Source organism: Procambarus clarkii, chromosome 17, assembly GCF_040958095.1.
Source record: "Procambarus clarkii isolate CNS0578487 chromosome 17, FALCON_Pclarkii_2.0, whole genome shotgun sequence".
Lineage (NCBI taxonomy): Eukaryota > Metazoa > Arthropoda > Malacostraca > Decapoda > Cambaridae > Procambarus > Procambarus clarkii.
In genome coordinates, this window is record NC_091166.1 from 4,871,611 (window position 1) to 4,891,486 (window position 19,876).

The following is a 19,876-nucleotide window of genomic DNA, read 5'->3' on the forward strand; positions in this document are numbered from 1 at the left end:
GCCGCGGGTGGAGGGTTTGTTCCCGTGTTGGGATTAGGGGGTGGTGTGGGCGGCGTTGGGGGCTCGGTTTCTGGCACCGCAACAGCGGGAATTGTTGTTTCGGTTCTTGCATTTGTCGTTGGCGACGAATGCGCGGTTGTGCATGCTGGGTTTGCGTGCCTCTGACGTGTGTGTGCACTGTGGCCTCCCTGAGACTCAGTTGCATGTCTTTTCTTTTTGTGAGCAGTTGAGGGGCTTGCTTGATTGGTTTTACGACGTGTTGGTTGGGGTTTGTGGGCCAGGGTGTCGGGGTGGCCTTTTGAGGTTTTTGTTTTTGTCCTTTCTGCGGCGGTTGTGCCGGGTGCGCAATACGTTATGTCTTCTCGTTGCTGACTATGTGTATTGTGTGTGGGTGGGTCGGAGGGAGGGTTATGGGGTTGTTAGGCTTTCAGGATTTTTGAGAGGCCGTTTGTGTTTCACGTGGTGGTGGGTGCAGCGCGCGTTTCCGAGCGAGTTTTGTGGTTGGTTCACGGGTGGGTGTTTGCGTGGGATTGTTTTTGGGTGAGTGGTCGTGGGTCGGGCTTTTGGTTGTGGGTTGGGGGGTGGGGCTTTTTCGTTTTTGTCTTCGGTCCCCGGCCCTCCGGTTGGCCTCCTTGGAGGGGGTTGGGCTGGGTGTGTGAGTGGTTGCTCCTGTGGTTGTGTGTTCGGTTTGTTGTGTGGAGGTGTGTGGGGGTGTGGGTATGCTTCTTTGCTGGCTCCTGCGTGGGCCGTTGTTTGTGCCCTGTGTGGGTTGGTGCAACTGTTTTGTTGCTAAATTGATGTTCTTCCTAGTGTGAGTGTTTTTGTGGTGCGTGTGTCTCGGTGTTTTGCTGTTCGCCCCTGGTTCTTTCTTGGGGTTGTCAAGTTGTTGTACCTGGGCCTTGGCCGTAATTTGTTTTATGTTACTTATATGTTTTGTGTGCAGTGTGACTCTGCTTTGTGTTATTTATGTGATTGTGTGCGTCTTGTGTGAGTGCGTGTGTGTTGGTTTATTATGTGAACGTTATTTTGTGTCTTTCTATGTACATGTGTTTGTTGTGTGTCCATTTTTTTTGTTTAACTTTGTATTCAACCTCATGTACCAGGAGTTTCTAGGTTCTCGTGATGTTTTGTTTTCTTCTGTACCTGTGATTATTGTTCTTATTATTATGTTTTTGTTATTATGTTCTTGTCTTGTGTCTTGTGCTATACTTTGTATATTTCTTTTATAAAAATAAAAAAAAATAAAAACTACCAGCAGAATACTCCTCAGTGCTCAAATTGCTAGACCTGCTCCCACACTATCCTGTGTGCTAGTAGATTTACGCAGCTAGTACTCAGTATTTTCAGCACTATTTAATTTATGTACTTTAACGTAAGGTTAACTTGCCTGATTGATTGTTTTTTGTTTTGATTCTTGATCGATGGCTTATTTTGATTAATTTTGTCAGTTTGTTAAGATGATTTTTTTCATAATTAAAGAATTAAAATTTTTCCAGTTTCCTGTATTTTATTCTACATTTATCATACCATGAAGAAGTCACCATAGCTGTTTTTTGTTAATTTGTTTTTACTTTTTGTTTGTTTATATGTTCGTGGCATTCCATCTGCCCAAATCCACTGCACTTAGTCATTTTACCGTAACATATATTTGGGGACCTGTCCTAGGAGCCTCACTCAGGTATGCGCCTAGACGCTTCATATAAAGTTGTGTAAGTGTACTTGGCTTTATTATAAGTTTGCCTATGTCTTTTCAGAACTACTATTTTGAGTGATTTTGATGGTGCTTAATACTGTTTACATTCCAGATGTAGCATTATATGACTGTTGGATGACTTTGGATTACGTGGTGTCTTATGGCACGAGTCATACTCGTAATTGGTTGTTTAATAATCTTTGCTATATCCTGTGATTTCCACCATATTCTTCTCCCTACAGGAGAACTTCTCATTACGGCAGATCACCCACTTTGGTACCCCTGGTACTTTGGTCTGTCTCCGGGCTAATACGCCCACGTCTTTACAACCCGAACATAGGAGGACACAGGGGGCCATAGTTCCTCTAGCATTACGGACTACGTTGTACGGTTAGGACCCATACAGCAGTTCTCGCCATAAATTAATACTTTCCGCACCCCTACGCGTTGGTCAAATATATGGTATTTACACAGGTAGGGAGTTAGCATTTTTTTCCAGAGCACAATGAGTGATAACTCTGTAAGTACTATTTAGTTTTAGTAGGAAGCCTCTTACCTTTGTTCTCGTCAATTTGAGACCAGGTAAGAAATCCCTAAATTTTTTGGACTACATTCGAGACAATTATGTTTCACAATTCCAGTAGGATCCCTCTTGCCCCTGTCCTCATCATATAGAGTACCGGGTACAAGATTCCCTACGTATTTGTTTCACTTTCGATCTAAGTAATCAATTCAATTACTAAAGTTAACTGTTGTAAACTTGACTATAAAGTTTAAACAGGATAGTTTACAGTTGCCATGTCATCCTGTCAGTCTGACATCTCATATTTTGGTACATCAACTGAGGTATTTTCTTTGCACATTATTTTCTATCATTCTATTCACCATGTTTCGTCTAACAGCGTTCAGGCAGAATCTAAACGATGAAGTGGGGCACACTAATTCGTGCCACCAAGGCGGAGATGCTAACTCTTGTAAATGAGTACCACATTACTGCCCCCATGGAGCCACTAAAACTTATCTCCATAACCTTATACTTGACCACTTATTAGACAATGATAATATTACATCCGAATCTCATGAAGAGCGCCTTAGCAGCCATGAAATTGAAGATAGAGCTTTCCACTCTAGAACGCGAACGTCAGAAGAAAACTCTCAAGATACAGAAGGAACAACTTGCACTACAAAAAAAACAAGCTGAACTGCAACGTGAACGTGAGAAGGAACAACTAGAGTTCCAACTTGAACGTGAGAGGGAACAGCTTGAACTCCAACGTGAGCGTGAACAGGAAGCCCTTAAAGTAAGAGAAAGAGAACGTGAACTCCAACGTGAACATGCTGAAAAACAAGCCGCCATTGCTCTACAAAACCGTAGAAAAGAGCTTGACTTGGAAACTACACACCACACTCAGCGCAAGGAAGCGGAAGCTAACCTCCAGGTACGTTTCGATCTTTCTTATGCAATTAAGTTGATGCCATCTTTTGTCGAGACAGAAAATTATATATTATTTACTTCATTTGAGGCTCTAGCTAACCAACTCAGCTGGCCTCAGGATCAGTGGTCTGTACTTCTCAGGTGTCATTTGACATGTAGGGGCTGCCGTGACTCTCAGTACTATGGCGTCTGAAACCGACTACAAGGTATTGAAACAGGCAGTGCTAGATGCCTACCTCCTATTTATCGAGAACTACAGACGTAAGTTTAGGAATTACCTTAAAGCGAGTGCTACTACTTACCTAGAGTTTGCAAATAACAAAAAGAGATATTTCATGAAGTGGCTGGAAGCAGCACAAGTCTCCACCTTTACAGATCTCATCAACCTCATCCTGATGGAAGAATTCCTTAGGCGTGTACCTAATTCCATACGTCCTACCTAGCAGATAAGGAAGAAACCGACCCTACTAGATATGCACAGTTGGCTGACTCCTACAGTCTCATTCATAGAGTACCATCCGACACACCTTCTAGTAAGACGTCTTGGCTTACTCCAGCCAAAGTGAGTACCAGTAATGAAAACTCTGCGTTGTATTGTCATTATTGCAGAACCTATAGACATACAATAGAAGAGTGTACCAGTCCTCACTGTAAAGTCAGCAGTAAGACAAAGCCCAAATCACCTCCTCCTAAAATTCCAACCCGTTCTCGCAAATTCATATAGTCAATATTGACATATTAACTACGTGCATAGGTGATATACTAAACATAATAGATACCCTTAAAAAGCTTCATAGAAAACACCGACCTTACCAAACCTTGTTAGTGTCTTAAGATAAGCATCTTATTGCTTCGTAATTACAATTATTACTTAACCTATACCTATAATAGGTTAAGTAACAATTGTAATTACGAAGCTATAAGATGCTTATCTTAAGATACTAACAAGGTTAGGTAAGGTCGGTGTTTTCTATGAAGCTTTTTAAGGGTATCTATTATGTTTAGTATGTCACCTATGCACTTATTTAATAAGTCAATATTGACTTTACGAATTTGCGCGAACGGGTTGCAAATTCATAGAAGTCCTAAGTCTTTGGTGAATATTTTTGTTTCATCCACTGATCTTTCTCTCTTCAACAGACACCTTGTTGCGAATCTGTGTTTCATTCTAACATTCATCATGATAAATATGTATGTCCATTATTTCTTTTTCCCGTTAAGTAAATATAACATGATATCCAGTTGTGTTCCAGTATAATTATGTTTGATGTAATTGTAGCAAGATGTAGTGTGCCTGTATTGAATATTTTGTTAGGCTATTTGCATGTTTATTCCTGTGGGGGGAGTCGGTGGCGTCTCATTGGGGGGATGACCATATTTGGGATGTTCCAGTGTGCGGGCCGTGTATCAAGCTAGCGTCAATGTTTCACCTTTGGAATTATTCCTGTTTATTGATTGTACTTAATTTCTTTTTACACCTTAGCAGTGTTATACACATATAAGTTTACTTATAATTATGTTCTAAATTTGTTAGCTTTGTTCTTAATTTGTTAGCTTAATTTCTCGTTGTTAGCTGAGTATCATGAGGTTTCATGTGGGTTTTAGTTTGGTCTTTTTTGGTAGACACAATGCCGCGAATGCTGGAGGAACGCTAGTCCCGTTGGTAGAGCTGGCGGGTGGAGACATGTGTTGAGCTAAGTCTGTGGTATTTGTTTATTGTTTAGTAACATAGCTAATTTCCTGGTTAGACCATTATGTGCAAACCCATCTATTCATTTATGTTGTAAAGAAATGGCCGGTGCTTATATAAGGATATTGTAATATTAATTACTGGTGTATTAATATTTCTGGCTACCTGCATTTTCCATTTATGTTATTTGTATGTTCCTTGTTACTCTTACTTTAAGTATATTGCTTTGTTACGTAAGCAGTTTGTTTTTACCCCTTGACACTTATTGAGGCAAGGCCGTATTATTACATATGTTTAACAACAGCAACAGAGGAACCATACCCAGAGGTCTAGGGTCGTAACACACCTGTACTCCGGAACTCTCTGCCAGCGGTGGAGATTCGGAGGGAAGGTTGAAAGTGAATATATTGAGGAACACAGTTGCTTTACAATCTATTCTTCTGAAGTCAACTGAACCCAACGTCACCTACACCCGAGAGACTGTCCTCATTACGGATCGCACTGCAACTGCCCCTTATCCACTTGCCAGAGTCCGCCTGGTTTGTCCGTTAATATACGGTGAAGTCCAAATCACCATCCGGGAAAAGCCTTTTCCCATGTCAGTTCAACTCCTCTTGGGCAACGACTTGGTAGAAGACCAATAACCTACAAATCTAATCATCAAAGAAAACCCCCAGGTATGTGACTCATCAATGGAAAATCCTATCTCGCAGTTTGTTAAAGAAGAGATACAAGCAACATATGATTCTGATGAAGTCTCCCTGTTACGGACCCGAGCCCAGCGTCCGAGCACGGAGGAGTGACGACCACGCCATCTGTGGGTCAGCTCCCGAAACCCCCTCCAAATGGACGGCGCCATCAAGCAAGGACAGAAAATACCAGCCACAAGGGCTAGTTTCCCGTCCTGATCAGCTCATAACACAGCCGCTGCTGACCTCTGGTGAGGTGGCGCTCAGACAGCAACGCCATATATGGAGTGGATAGGTGGGCGTTTGGGTCTGAGCCGGTAAGTGACGTGCCCTAGAGTGTCCCTAGTACTGATGACGTGTCTGATTACAGAGTCGACCTGGGACTGCTGTAATGGAAGTTGGATCAGTCTACCCAAGGCAGCCGTCTTGTCTCCAAGTATTTGCTGCAGCAGCTGTGAGTCACCCCCCGGATGAACACTGAGGTGTTAGCCTGCCTGTGACGTGGCAGCTGAGGGATTGTCGTACCCGGGACTGACTGGTGGAGACGCTTAACCACTGGGGTGTTGTAGTGAGGAGAGTGACCTGTGGGATCACACGAGGCTCCTGACTAGGGCTCGCTACCCTAGTATCAGTCGTGGAGTGGCCTAACCAGCGTTGCTGATTGGAACCTGCCAGCTACAGGCTGGATTTGTGGTTGAAGGCCTCCACGACGGTGCCCCCAGTGGAACTGTGATTTGGCTGGCCTGTGGCCAGGGTAGACTCAAGAGAATCGAAGGATTCATCGTAAGGCCACAAGAGGACTAAGAGCTTAGCCTTGTTGAGCACCGTGAACGTCCATAGTCTTCAGAGGAAGACTACGTTGTGTATAATAGTGTTTAACCCCCCCCCCCCTTGTGTAACCTTTTATATATTATTTATGGTGACGGTAATAATTATATTATTAAGTTTTTGCCTTTATTTCCCTTCCCCTTTAATTTACTTGCGTTACGGATCACATCCCTTGAAAGCCACTACTAGCTTGGGGCCGGATACCCTACCTCTAACAACATCAGAGAAAGAACCTGGTTGCGACCCGAGAGGGCCGTAACACTCCCATCCTGTCCTGGTGACGACACGTGCACAATCCGTACTCCCGCAACCAGCTGCTCTATCTGCTTCAGCTGTACCTCAAGATTCACGGAGCCTCCCACCGAGTCTCACCATGCTGGAGTTCCGTAAGTTGCAGAGAGAGGATTTCTCGCTAACATCTTTATTCTTACAGGCTGAGACACAACCTAACTCTATCCCTGGGTTCTTTGTGGTGAATAAAGTGCTCTACCGCTATTATATACCCGGCAAAGTGAAGGAGGACAACAATCGGGCTAATGTCAAACAACTAGCAGTTCCCACCAGCCTACGGTCAGATATCTTGCATCTGGTCCATAGATCTCTCTCACACTGCAGTTTCTACAAGACCTACAAGACCCTGAAACAAGATTACTACTGGCCAGGAATGATTCGTGATATGAAAAACTTAGTGAAAAATTGCAAAAAGTCTCAGATGACAGGTAAGCCGAATGCTCCTCTATTCAAGGTACCACTAATGCAGGTATCAGAGTCTTCTGAGCCGTTCAGCCATTCCATCAACAACCATGACGAGCTTCTGTCTCAGACAAGCTCAGGTAACGTACATATAAGTAATATCCCGTGTTCTACCGCCAGGTTTTCCACAGCTGTTTCCGTCCAGGAACTGTGAAGCACCTCAGGAAGCAGTGCGGACATGCCCAGGAAAGTCAGAGCAAATGTGATCATATCTTCTCTAACGACCTGTGTAAGACAATCAATGTCTCTAAGGTATTGTCTGGTCCTTCTTGTTGTACTTTGCCTGACTGCAATGGTTCTAAATTCTCGATCTGTTCCACCACCAGGAAAGATCCTGCTCTATACGAACCTAATCCAAATAAACGTGCTCCTCCAGACAACTTTACCAGCCCTCAGCTAAAATATTGTTAGACAAATTTACCTTTTATTGCATTTGAAAGGCGTAAATCCTTGTTTTGTACTAACTCCATTCTCGCCCTGCCAGGTATTAGAGAACCTTCAGTCTTCCACCCTGGCGATAGGAACACCATCATACCACAGCTAGATGGGATCATGCACTCCAGCTACAATCATCATTGAGGAGCCACATAACATCCTGCCAGGCGTGCAGCACAACGAACTATCAAATCTATTAGATTACAACTTTATCTCCCCGGACTTCAACATTCTTCGGTGAATGCAGACGCCCCAGTTCAACAACAATCTAGTACTTCGCTGGGTCCTGCAGCACAACCTCAACATCCTCTAGGACCTCCATATTCGTCGGTCCCTACATTAGGATCAGTTCTCGAAACTACGCTGACTCCTGTAGCACCATGTGAACATCTTGTATCACAACCTCATTCGGTTCCTACTGCTGACCCAGTTCTCCAATCAGCACTTGCTACGCTGGGCCTTGCATCTGATCAACCATCTCACAATCTCCTCGGATCACCACTCTCGCTGATTCATTCAGTAGGCTCGTCTGTACAACAAACTTGTACTTCACTGAGTCCTGGAGTGCTACCTCAACATCTTCCACAAGCACCATTCTCTTCAGTTCCTGCAGCATACACAGTTCACCAACCAGCACCTACATTTGCTTCGCTGGGCCATGTATTTGCAGAATATCAACATTTTATTTATCTAGGGCTCCGACAACGTCGTCGCCAACGCGCTCTCCAGAGTCCACTAGGTGGACTCTTCCACTTCAACTCAACAGGTCAGTTGTCGTTTGCCGTTGCTGAGTGGTGGTTTGCTGTGGGAGGTGTGGAGCGCCCGCTAGTCGGGGCTCTGCCCCGACTAGCTGGCGCTCCGACTATGGATCTTTTATCAAGGTCAAACCCGCACGTGTTTCCGGTGTGGTGCTAAGGGCCACGTAGCGGCCGGTTGCGACGCTCCTCGTGCTGAGGCCCCTTCAGTTTTCCTGGAGGATGACTTTCTCCGCTTGTCTGTGCGTGGGGATTCCCCGACGGATCCTGGTTCTGTGCAGGTGCCTGGTGTGGTTCCTCCGGCGGTTCCAGCTGTCATTCCGTCTGGACCTGATCTGTCTGCTCCACCAGTGAGCTCAGGGGACCTATGGGCGCCTGCTTTGGACCTTCGCCGTTCGGTGGATGTGACGGTGCATCCTCATCCAGTTGCTTCCGTGGTGACCTTGGATGGTGCTGTACGAGTGGCGGCTGCATCTCCTGCAGAAGAACATGTGCTTGTCGGGGCGGTGGTGAGTATGACTCCGCCCATGCCCTACCCAGCCGCTTTGGCTGGACAGTACAGCGACGGTCTCGCTTCATGCAGGTCGGCGTTCAATCCCCGACCGTCCAAGTGGTTGGGCACCATTCCTTCCCCCCTTTCCATCCCAAATCCTTATCCTGACCCCTTCCAAGTGCTATATAGTCGTAATGACTTGGCGCTTTCCCCCTGATAGTTCCCTTTCCGCCCATGCCCTCTGCATCGTCGCCTCTGGTAGTTTCCTCGTTGACGCGTGCCTCTTCTCCTCTGCCGGTTCTGTCGCCCCCGCTGGATACCTCACGTGTGCTGGAGTCTAACCTTCCGCCTGCTGTGTCTCTTCCTTCTCCGAATCCGGTCTCCTTGGATGGTAGTGGCTTTTTGCCCTGCGTCGTTGAGGCTGCTGTATTGCGTGGTCGTGCTGCCCCGGCTTTGGGGCAGCCTGCCGATGGTTCTTTGGGGGCTTGTAGGGGGTGACAGTTCCGACGATCAACGGCCTATTTCTATGCGCCGTCGTTCGGCTCGGGATGCGTCACCTCACCGGACATGGGCAGAAGAGCGTGATGCCATGGATGATGATGCTGTAGGCGGCGATGTGCTGCCTTCTGTGTTGGACACTGTGCCCCCTGCTGGTGGCTCTCCTCAGTGGGCGGTTGCCCCATGTGACCGCGACCTCGTCGTGGTGTTGTCGAAGGATGTGCGACAGGGGTACTCTGCTCCTGTTCCGGTTGGCAGAGGCCCTGAGGGGCCTGCGGTGCCACCCTCCGCTGGGCTCGGTGCGATGACCGGCATAGAACTGTAATGGTATATGCACACCATAGCCCCTTTCCCCCTTCCCCCTTTCTCTTCTCCTTCCCTTCTCTCGCTTGTCTACTCTCCCTTGGGTCATTTCTGTCTTTTGTCACGGGGGTCATAAACAGCTTGAAGCCACTTGCTCCCCTCTCTCTCCTGTCCTCCGGGCCAGTGACGAATTTGGGTATATTACCCCAGGGCTAATAAACTTGTGATCTCAAGTTACACGTGGGTGCCCAGCCAGGAAAGTCGTTGGTGTCTTCCCAGTTTTTGGAGTTTTCTGTCAAGAGGAATTGACCCTTATGGTCAAGCCTGATCCGGATTGGTTAAAGACATGTAGGCCTGGGGAGGCGGGGCCTCACAGGGTAGTGCCTGCCCATGCCATTGACCCGGTTTCTAGAGCACCTAATCATGGTAAAATCCATTGGCCATAGGCTTGGGATAGGCGGAGTTAATGTGGGCCTAGGAACTAGGGGGTGGAGCCTGTCCCACTGGTGAGCGTTTTTAAAAAAGAAGTGTTAGTGTGTCTGGGGACCTCGGCTGAGGTACATACAGGTCAACTGACCTGTGGGCAGCCAATCAACATCCTTTGGCAAGCTGCAGTATTGAAGGTATAGTGCACTTGAGTTGTTACACTGGTATTACAGGCCGTGCCTCATAGGAGATTTTAATTTTTTATTAGAGTAGGCTATGTTTCAATTTTGATTTAAATATACTGGTTCCGATAAATAAATAAATATTAACGTAATTTTTGTTTAGTTATCTGTTCCCTTTGATTAATGACTGCGTTATTCATTCATGTGATTCACATTTGCTGTGCTAGAAATTCCCCTGTGTTCTCCATCTTATGAATAGTAAAGTCGCTCTAGAATCTCCCGTTCAGTTCCGTAAGACTACAGGTTTAATCCATTAAGAGTCATTTACTTTGAGTTCCCTGATTATTGAGTCCCTTCCTTCCTAGGGTCTTAATAATTTTAGACACATTCATTTATGTTTATAAGGTGGTGGCAGTGTTTAATGTTTTTATTTTATAATTAGTAATAAATTAATAACCTCTATCCTTGTTATGTCCTCCTCATTTAATATTCAGTTTATATTCGTGGCCGTTCAGTGAGGGGTCATAATGGACTGTAACAGAGTTAAGCTGGGGTATTGAGCGAAGAGAGAGCCGTTCACAGAGTACAGAGAAGGGTTACAATTGAAAGGTTCAGGGTGATAACAAAAGGGACATTGAGGGTTTATTACAGAACGAAGTGGGCGCCCTCGTGTGGGGCCCGATGGGCGGCCTCCGCCCGCTGTTCCGGTATCTCCTGCTTTCTCGGCGGCGATGTCCCGGCCTTCCGTGTTGGGTCGGTGGCGCCCGCTTCCGCCGGATGTGGTAATCCCCGAACATATGGAGTACCCGCGAGTTCGTGAGGGCCGTGCTCCTACGGAACTGGAGTATTTGGTATGGGAGGCTTATAAGCGGCGGTATCCGCTGTATACATACCCTGAGAAATATCTTCCTGTTTGACTTTTGTGTGTTCTGTGTGATTGGCTTTGTGGTTGGGTGTGGGTCTATACTTGCAGCTTTGTGTGTCTTATGTGTGGCTGGTTGTGCTCTTGTGCTGCTGTAGTGGTGTGTTTCGTGTGGTGATCGTTTATTTTATGTACTTGTATCCTTACGGCCTTTTGGTCGTTTGCATGTATTTGGGCTTTGTTTTCTGTATTTTAAGTTTCCTGTGTGGTTCTGTTTTTTGTTATTAATGCCTTGTGTTTCTTGCCTTGGGTATGTGTCATGTATTGCTTTTAGCTTTGTCTATAGTTTCTATTATGTACTTGTGTCCGTACGGCCTTTTGGTCGTTGGCATGGTTTTTGTGCATTTTGTTTTTCTGTCTTTTCAGTTCCCTGTGTGGTTCTTTTTTTGTTATTATTGCCTGGTGTTTCTTGCCTTAAGTGAGTGTGTGTAATTATTTGTTTGTCCTTGAAATTGCTTTATTCTTTGTACGTAATTTATGCTCTTTATGTTCTTATGTGTAGTTTTTGGATTTCCTGGTCATTTGTTGTAACTTTTGTGTATTTTTTCTTGTACATTTTTGTTATTGTACTTATGTCATTTTTTTGTTGTGTATTGTATGCATTTTATGTCCCATGCTGTTTGTGGGTTTCTTTGCTTGTGTCCTCTGTGCTTTCCTGTGACCTCTTGTTTGTATTTTAATGTCTGTTTTTCTGGTGTTTGCTTTATTTCATGTATTAGCACGATTGTTTGTATCTATCTGTTATTTCGTACTTGTTCCTTGTTTTTGTACTTTGTTTTTTTATCTATGAATAAAAAAAAACTTCAACTCAACATTCTACTGCAGTCGAACAAGCAATAGGACCAGGCTTTGGGTGGAGGGGGAGTTGTCACAAGATTCTCCCTAGAGAAGAAGATTGAGCCTGTTCCATCATCACTTGTTCTACCACCACGTCTGCATATTCAAGAATTTATAGCAAGAGCAAGAACTAGTGCTCAGACGTCTACTCCACCCTACTCTCCAATACCCGTGACCCCCAACACACCTGGTTGTGGCCAGCTCACACCACTGACCGGGAACAAGCACTCTGCTAGTTTGTCTGAGCCGGCTCCCAGTTATCGTCACACCAGCGCCACCTACATTGGTCCAGTCCCATATAAATAGACGCCGACCACCACCACCAGCAGAATACTCCTCAGAGCTCAAATTGCTAGACTTGCTCCCACACTTTCCTGAGTGCTGGTAGATTTACGCAGCCAGTACTCAGTATTTTCAGCACCATATATTTTAAGTACTTTAATGTAAGGTTAACTTGCCTGATTGTTTTCTATTTTGATTTTTGATTGATGGCTTATTTTGATTAATTTTGTCAGTTTGTTAAGATGAAATTTTTCGTAATTAAAGTAATTAAATTTTTCCAGTTTCCTGTATTTTATCCTACATTTACCACACCGTGAAGAAGTCACCATAGCAGTTTTATTTTAATTTGTTTCCTTTTTTTGTTTTGATGTTCGTGGCATTCCGTCTGCCCTAATCCACTGCACTTAGTCATTTTACCGTATCACTGTGTGGAGATTTTCTTAAGTATTTCTTCACAGTCCCTTCCATGCGCTCGTAAAATCCTCCTTGCCACGGTGCTCTAGGAGTTATAAATTTCCATTGGCACAGTCTGTTTGAGCACTGAACGTACCTCTGGATGGTTTGGGACAAGATGAACGGGCTGCATACCTACGAAAGTCTTGTAGGAACACTTCTGCACTTATGTCAGAAGTTACTTCAAAGTGTACGCCTCGTGTGTTTGCACACATGAAGGAACATATATAGGCTTTCACCGGAAATGTATCTGGAGTGCCTGTTAAAATAAGAGTTCCTGTGTAATCTACACCTGTGGTCTCAAAGGGACGAAGGTGGACAACTCTCTTTAAAATGTGGTGGAGGCCCTGGGTAAGGACACACTCGAGTACTATACCTCCTGCAGATCACACAAGATTTAATAAGGGACTTGACAGTATGGCGACCTTGGGGAAGCAAAATATTTGTCGTAAATCAGTGAGTGTCTAGCACTCCACCATGTAATGTACCATGTTCATGTTGATGTAAAACAATAAGTTTAGTTATGATGTGGTGACGAGACAAAAGCATAGGATTCTTAGCTTCTAAGTCAATTTCTGCATGAAGCAGACGTCCTCCACGCCTTAAGATGTTGTTATTATCAGAATCAAACCAAATGCCCAGGGACTTGGTTAATTTGTCTGGAAGATGTTCATAATTTCTTCCATAAGTCTCTATTTGAGCTTGTTTGACCCAGTATTTGAGGGGACTAGGAAATTGATTTTTAATTCCTAGATTATTAAGGAAATCAAATACAACTTGAGTAACTCCTAGCAATTTACAAAAGCTAGACTAATGGTTAGGATTAATAGCTAATGTTCGAGGGGTCTCTGGATCCACAGTGGGGACAGTTTTATTTTTCAGGGTTATTTCTGCGGGGGCCCTAAGCCACTAGCTGGACCACTAAGTGTTGCTTGTTTCTGTTTTACTGGGGCGGAGTATGAGTATTTGACTCTTATGGATGCTTTAGTAAGATTTTGAGTGGGGACAGTAATATTGGTCACTATGACTTGTGGCTTCTGTTTAGGTCACTGACCACTAACCAACCATTGGGGTCCTGTAAACCACATCTCGGTTTTCACTATTTGTTTTAAAGTTAAACCTCCTAATAGTCAGCTGGATTGTCCTTGGTGGGGACATGTCTCAATTTATAGTCAGCTGCTAGTTCTCGTATTTCCCTAACTGTTACTGACGTAGGGAGTTTTATTGTTGTTTTTTACCCATTGTAAGATTGCCTCGTTGTCTGACCACACTACTATCTCACCAAATTAAATATTATTGAGTGTCTTAATCAGGCAATGAGTCAGTCTTACACCCATTAATAAAGCTGTTAACTCCATTTGGGGTAGTGACCTTTTCTTAATTGGATCCACTCTACCCTTAAAAGTAAGTATAAATGATTGTTGAATGTTTACTAAATAGACTACTGCGCCATATGCTTTGCCTGTAAATTGCCAGCTGTGAGTGTGTTCAGCTTCCATGGCAATTTAAACCAATATTGGTTATCTTGATAGATGGCTGAGTTGAGATACTGTTGGTAAGTCCATGTGTCATCTGGACTTGGTTGTTCAGGGACGATACCTAAGGTGTCTAAATCCCATAATTTATATACGGCGGGGGGGGGGGAGGGATCAGAATCATCCTCAGCTATATCTCTGAGTTGAAGTGGTGACTATTCTAAGCCTAGTCATGCCACTATGATTAAATTATTATGTTGGTTAATTGTGGGTGTAGATTTTTTGTTGAGGTAGCACCGGTCCTGTAAGTAATTTTTCTCCAACTGACAGCAACAAATTCATTCCACGTTGTTTGGTCCAGTAATAAACCTCACTTATTTCACACACGTAGGGTAACGTACAGTTATTAGGGTCATGAGAACCCATGCATTTTGTGCATCTGTGAAATCCTTGAAGACGTTTAATCCTAGAATTACGGTACTGCACTTGTAAGCGAGGTGTTCCTTATTGCAGAAAAAACATTCTCTATCTCTCCTTCAGGATTAGTCGACTTAACAGGTCTTTTAACTACAGTTTCAGTGGGAGTCAAAGAATAATTACCTATGTTACTACTCTAACATCATGCTGCGGGAGTAGTAAATTTAGTTTTGCATTTATTAGACTTAACTGAAGTCAATTTCGTTTTCACTGAATTCTCAGTATTAGGCTGTTTGGGTTCAGATTTAATTTTTTCATGAGCCTTTAGCCTATTGACAGTGATTTTCAGTCCCTAAAATATATGATCAAGAGAGATAATCTCTGTCTTGTAATGGGAGCAGATTTCTGCTAAAATATTACGAGGAAGTTACCTCCGAAGGAGTAATTAAAGTGACCATTCGGAAGATTATACATTTACTTTAGTACCTAATGCTTTCACGAGAGACTCTACTTCTAATCTGAAGTTCTGAAGGGAGTCTGGTCTGTTACAGGGTGAACTTATATCTACTAATTGACAATATAAATTAGCTACATTTCTCTGTTGCAGTAATTAACTTCCAACAATTGTATAGCTTCATCATAATTACTATCTATGAGGGATAGTAAGCTTCCCCTAAGCTATGAGCTTCCCCCCCCCCCCGCTCAGCTCGTTGATGCCGTTAGGGGGGGGGGGGTTTAGTGGGCGGCTGCCGGAGTGTGATGCTCTTGGGGCAGTCCTCTGTCCTTTTCTAGCCTTGTGCTCCTGCTACCGTCCTCTCCAATTGTGCTGAGCACCTTTTCCTTCTGTTTCGTTTTTCTTCCCCCTCTTCTCCTATCTGCTTGTCGTTTCCTGCCGACCTTTTGCTTGTTTTGGATCTTTCTTTGGACTTCTTCTATTTTGACGCCCGGGTGCTTGAGGAGGCATACTCTTGCACCCGTAGAACTGTAGTACCCGACGTCTCGAGCGAGGGGAACCTTTTATTGTCAATCCCCGCTTTCGTCGCTGAACCCGATCTCGACGGACTGACGGTTCTTAAGGTGGCGTTTGTGGGGCGTATACTCACGACGCACCCCTAGGGGGCCCCGGCATGATCGGCGATAGCTTCCTGTTGGGTGTCCTGCCTCTAATTGTGGCTCCATGGTGGGTATGGGGCACATTCGTGGATGAATTTCTTTCTCTTCGTCTCTATGTCGATAAATGTTTCCGTTGAACCCTCACAGGCTCGTGGGGTGGGCGACCAAGCCCCCGAGTCGGCCTGTATTGGAAGACCAGGCTCTGTAGCTCCTGCTGCGTTGGGCCCCGACCTTGCTCCTCCTTTGACCGTCCTGACTTCTTCCCCCAGCTCCCCTCCCTCCTTTGTGGTTGGGTCGAGCCTCCAGCCCCCAGTGGTGACCACTTCGTCCCCTGGTGCGGCTAAGTCTCTCGTTGTGACTACTGCGTCTTTTAACCCCTCTCTCTCTGGGGGTTCTCAATGCCGTTCGCGCCCCGGCCGCACTCGCTCGATTCCTTCCTGTACTGCCGCGTATCAGGCCTTGTTTGGTCCCGCTTCATGGGCCAAATACTTTGATCTCCTCCCTCTTGATTCTACGCCTCCTGACGATTTCTCCCTCCATCGGCATCTTGTTGATTCCGTGGATGCGTCTGTTACCTTCAACCCCACTCATCTCGGTACACGTGTCGTTGCTGCTCCTTCTCAGGATGCAGCTTCCCGCTTGGCCGCCTTGTCTTGCCTTGGCGAGATCCCTGTTCGGGTCTCCAAGAATGTTCAGATTAATGCCAGTGTTGGCACTATTCTCGTCCCGCCCCATGTTGCAACCGGTGTTCGGAATCTGCAGGATTGCCACGATGATATTCGGCATATCTTTGATGCCCAAGGCCATTCTGTCCTCCAGGTTGACTCGTTTACTCGTCCCCCTCGTGGTCGTCGCCGTCAGCCCCTTCGTGTTGTGAAGATCACCATTGATGGTAGATCACCATCCTCTGTCATTCTTACTGGTACTAGGTGCTCTGTCCAGGAGTATATTCCTTCTCCTCGGCTGTGTAACAAGTGCTGGAGGTTTGGGCATGGTGCCCTCCGCTGCTCTGGGACTGTCTCTCTCTGTCCTTTGTGTGGGGGTGAAGGTCACTCTAAGTCGGAGTGCACTTCTCCCCAAGCTCGCTGCCTCAACTGCGGTGAGGCCCATCCTACCTTCTCCCGTGCCTGTATCCATTACAAGCTTGAGGCGGCCGTCCTCAACTTGAAGCACCGGGAGCATTTATCTTTTCCTGAGGCGAGACGCCAGGTTCGCCGGCTCCCGCCTTATGCTAACGTCTCTTATGCTCGCGTGTTGCGCTCTTCCTCTCCTCGTCCTTCCCTCCTTCCTCAGACTCACAACCGTTTCCGGGCCTTGGACCCTGATACGCCCACTGCCCCCTCCTCTGTTCCTTTGAGTTCTGTCCCGAAGGGTCCCCCTCCTGGTCCTCTGTCTGGGGTTCCCCTTCTTTCTACCCGGTCTGTCGTGTCCCCTGTGTCTTCTTCCTCGTCTCTGTTGGAAATTTCCAACACTAATACAATACTATTGTATTATAATAAATCAGTATTATTATATACTAACTACAGTAGTCACTAAAGCTTACTAACATAATACCCATGATATAAATTCATTAGCTAATCTCTTCATCTCCAAAACTCTAAGCCTCTACAACCTTCATTGTCCCCTTCTTACCAAGCAAGTAACTGACAAAAGATTAAACAATCCATGGCTCACAAGTGGCATTCTCAACTCAATCAACAAGAAACATGAATATGAAAAGAAAGTTAGGATTGGCCTAGTTTCAAAGGAAGTAGCTAAAAGGTACTCATCAATGCTTACCAGTATCATAAGAAAGGCAAAACTTGCATATTATGTGAATAGATTCAATGAAGCAAAAGGCAACATGAAAAGCACTTGGAAAACTATCTCTAGTATCCTAGGAACTAAACAACACTCACATAACCAAATAAAACTCTACAAGGATGGGGATATACCGTCAACTGATTTAGAAATGGCAAATGAATTGAATAGTTTCTTTTCATCGGTTGGTGCTAATCTTGCCAGTAAAATCCCACAGACTCAGACACATATTAACACATATCTCTCAGGCAGCTATCCAAACTCTCTTCTCCTTTCACCAATCAGCCCGGCAGATGTTGTGTCCATCATACATTCTCTAAAAACCAAGGCAGGGAACACCAGTGAAATTCCGTCCATTGTGTACAAGAGAGCCTCCCATGCCTTTCCCCCACTCATAGCACTACTGTTCAACAAATCTATAGATTATCACACCTTCCCTGATATCCTCAAAAAAGCAAGAGTAACGCCAGTCCATAAAGGAGGCAATCCGGCGGACATAAACAATTATAGACCAATATCAAATCTACCCATTCTATCAAAAATATTTGAAAAAATTATTTACAAACAGCTCTATTCCTACCTCGTAAAATTCGACATACTCAGCCCCTACCGGTTTGGCTTCCGGTCCCAAAAGAGCACCAATGATGCAATCATTAGTCTCCTTGACATTATCTACTCAGCCCTTGACAAAAATGAGTTTCCGATTGGACTCTTCATTGACCTAAGAAAAGCCTTTGATACTGTTAATCACAACTACCTCTTACTTAAACTCCAGCATTATGGAATCCGAGGCCTTGACCTTGACTGCATCCGAAGGTAGGGGTAAAAGTAAGGACTACATCCGATCCTATCTTAGTGACAGACACCAATATGTAACCATCAATGATACAACTTCTTCCACTCTACCAATTACCATTGGAGTGCCACAGGGCAGCATCTTAGGACCTCTTCTATTTCTTATATATATAAACGATCTGCCTAATGTCTCTAATATTCTCAAACCTATATTGTTTGCTGACGATACTACCCTTATCTACTCAAACCTCAACCCACATACACTAAATAATGTTGTGAATAATGAATTAAAAAAAGTCCACTTATGGATGTCAACGAACAAACTAACATTAAACATCGAAAAGACTTACTACATCTTATTTGGAAGCAAATCATCAAATGCAATTCAGCTACAGATAGACAACATTAACATCAGTAATAAAAATGATGGCAAGTTTCTTGGCCTATTCCTAGACAAGAGACTCAACTTCAGCACCCACATTCAACACATAACTAAGAAAGTCTCTAAGACAGTTGGTATACTCTCCAAAATCAGATATTATGTTCCTAACTCTGCTCTCCTCTCACTATATTATGCACTAATCTACCCCTATCTTAATTATGGTATCTGTGCATGGGGGTCTACCACTGCAAACTACCTTAAGCCCATCATCACACAGCAAAAATCTGCTATCAGAATTATAACTAACTCTGCTTTCAGACAACACTCAGCTCCCTTGTTTAAATCCCTAAACTTGCTAAATATTAACTCCCTCCACACATTCTCTTGTGTCAACTACATTTACAAAACCCTGTTCTTAAATGCAAACCATGCTCTGAAACTCTCCCTGGACAGATGTAATAGGACCCATTATCACCACACCAGAAATAAATATCTCTTTGATATCCCCAGGGTCAAACTTAATCTGTGTAAACACTCTATGCAAATTAAGGGACCTAGACCTAGATTCAGGAAGCTCTGTGTATTTCTTCGTAAGTGGGTTTGCTACGAAGGTTCCTAAGTGCGCCCTAAGAAGATGCTTAGGTGCGATTCAATAAGGTATACTTAGGAAGAAAAATTGTTGGTTCACCTGCGTGCCGATAGAGGTCACTACTGTGTTTCGTTTGGCCAATCAGAGAGCAGCAACATTCTTCATATTGAAGATTTAGCGCTGGCTTATCGCAGCTCTACTGCCTCCTATTTACGTCGAATTTTCTTATAAAATTAGTATATTTCGAAGTAAAACAATGTTTTTTCAACTTCTACAGCCAGCACCGACATTGTAGTAAACAAATATGTTACATTTGTTGTTTACCTACGTAATTCTAAGAGATACTGTGTAGCTGTCCTTGTTGCTCGGAAGATGCGCTGACAATTATTGTATATATTTACTGAATTTACCCAAGGGCCACTAACTATCTAGTGACCTCGAAGAGGACAGAAAGCCGGCGGCTTGTTGAAGGGCCCGCCAATTGTCTTAATTATATTTTTTAGCTGGAATTTGGCATTTAAGGCTTCAGCGGGTAGGCGGTTCCATGGGTTTATAGCCCTCTTGGTGGAAAAAAAACATCTGTTTTCAGTCCTACTTGAGAGAACATACTCTCCAACACTATATCTGTGAT